Raw genomic sequence first — 2,500 nt, forward strand, 5'->3', positions numbered from 1 at the left:
TTGGCTCAGGGTGTTGCTGCACTAAGGGGATGACCTTGAAGTCAAACTGAAGGTCATCTGCTATTGTAAGATTGTGTGAGAAGAATGCAACATTTTACCCTAGTCCCATTTAAATGTTGTCGTTGCTAAATATCACTGCTAATTGCTTTCTGAGTGCCAAAGACAGACTAAGCACCTTTTCCTAATTTCATGCAATCTGAAAGATTATTTTTGTTTTTGCTGGACTCTCTGACAATGGTTTCTATATCACCAGCAAGACTCAGCAACGGAGTGGAATTGGTTTAGTCTAACTTTTAATGTTTGTACCAATTGGTGTTCTTCTCGATATATCCTGGGAATGTTGAAAAGAGTGCAGTGACAAAAACCAAACGGTGTGGTCTTCTCTGAGGAGCACCTGGGGCCCCTGGTCGGGGGGTAACATCCATCCACAGGGGCCAATCTGAAAAAAAGGCCACGCGACATAATCCCATCTGATTCACCTTCATTATGTATTTATATTTACAGTGTTCCTACAAAGCGAAGCAGTTAGTATGCATGAGACACCACCCCACACAGTCACAGTGTGTGTGAATTATGGGACCCGTTCGGCTTCATCATTTTTTTTGAAATTCCTTCATTGTGGTGGGGGGATATTTATTGATGACAACTGACTCACTCTGCATGAGTGATGCTAAATCCTTGGCTTCTCATTTTCCCCTTTCCTTTTCTTTTGGGGGATCCTGGTGGCTGCAGCTAGCCCACCATCAGTCACCAGTGAATCAGACTATTCAGCCCTGCGCTCAGGCCCTCTAAATCAAGAGGATGACATTGATCTCGCAGGGATGGAAATAAAAGACATCCAAGAATTGTTTTACTTCCAGAGATACTCTTCATAGAGAAGCTAACTGGTAGAGATGAACGCTTCAGTCCCCCTAAGACTGTGTATATTACACAGAGGGGATTTTGATTCTCTTGTTCGTACCTTATTCAACGTCAGGTTAGTTCAGCTGAGCTGATGAGTTGGTCTGGAGGCATCATCCTAGACTGTTATCTGATGCCAGGATGTTTTTAGATGAGGGGGGGGGGTGTCATCCCCCTGGGAAAAACGTGGAGAAAAAAAACAATCCCCCCATTCTGCCGTTCCTTCTCCATGAATGATAATTAAATGTTAGTCATTGCCATAATCATTCAAAGAATTACGCAGAAAGTTGTGTCGTATGACCTAGGTCTCTACCAACATCAGCTGTGAGCTGGAATGGCAGGCAGAGTTAGCATGTGCTTTCACAGGTCCAACCTTCCCATTCCTTCTGGACTTTCTTAAATCTGATACTTGGTGTCCTTGAGGCCAAACACAAACACAACTCCTGAGAGAAGTAGTGACTGTTTTGTCCCTCATGGCTGAAGGTGTTTGTCATTTGCTGAGATTGCAAGTTGCCCAGGTGTCGTCCAGAGTCTCCATTTGCTCTTGCCAAACAATAACCCCCTCCATATGTCCTCCTCCTCCTCCTCCTCCTCCTCCTCCTCCCCCTCCCCACCAGCCCTGTCCTAGCCCCTCTGCAGCCACCTCCCATCTTACTGTATGTACCAGGAGAATAGTGTGATGCCTTTGGGAACTTGGTTTCAGTCCACTCTTATCAGCCAGGGCCTACTTAAGACCTTATAGCCTTCTAGAAATACGGAGCTATGGCTGAAGGGCCTCGAAGAAGAGAAGCGGAGAAGCGGCAAGTGTATCAACTCGGGCTGCTTTTTGTGTTGCTGCTTGTGTTGTAGGTCATGGCTGCTGCTTTGGGAGCTGCTAACAGACACAGTACAGAGGGGAGAAACACCCTGTGGGGACTGTGTGTGCGTGTGCGTGTGTGTGTGTGTGTGTGTGTGTGTGTGTGTGTGTGTGTGTGTGTGTGTGTGTGTGTGTGTGCGTGCGTGCGTGTGTGTGTGTGTGTGTGTGTGTGTGTGTGTGTGTGTGTGTGTGAATGATGTTTTTAAAGAAGAGAACACCTTTGGGATTGTGTATGTGTGAGTGTGTTCACGCCTGTGTTCAAGGGAGTGTGGGAGTTGTGTGTGTGTGTGTGAGGGAGGGAGAGGGAGAGGGAGAAGGAGAAGGAGAAGGAGAGGGAGTGTGTGTGTGTGTGTGTGTGTGTGTGTGTGTGTGTGTGTGTGTGTGTGTGTGTGTGTGTGTGTGTGTGTGTGTGTGTGGTGTGTGTGTGTGTGTGGGTGTGTGGGCTCAGATTGTGATTGAATGGTTTTGTCCACATTCATGGTCTGCATTCACTGAAACACTCTTCTGCTCATTCACTGCTCTGATGACACCTCAAGACCACCTGCTCCAAGCCCCCCAGCATACACACACACACACTCACACACACACACACACACACACACACACACACACACACACACACACACACACACAGAAATCAGCTGCTCACATCCACATACGCCCCCTCCCCATTCTCTCTCACTCAAATACACAGACAGAAACACACAAGCAAAGATAGATCTGCATATCTCTATACTGTATCTC

At 47.0% G+C, this 2,500-nt stretch overlaps 1 protein-coding gene across 2 annotated transcripts in view; it reads left to right on the plus strand.

Annotated features, from left to right (window-relative positions):
* The window catches only part of nova1 (NOVA alternative splicing regulator 1), a 23,574-nt gene that overhangs the window by 13,492 nt on the left and 7,582 nt on the right, over positions 1-2,500 (plus strand). The window lies entirely within an intron of this gene.

Source organism: Clupea harengus, chromosome 8, assembly GCF_900700415.2.
Source record: "Clupea harengus chromosome 8, Ch_v2.0.2, whole genome shotgun sequence".
Lineage (NCBI taxonomy): Eukaryota > Metazoa > Chordata > Actinopteri > Clupeiformes > Clupeidae > Clupea > Clupea harengus.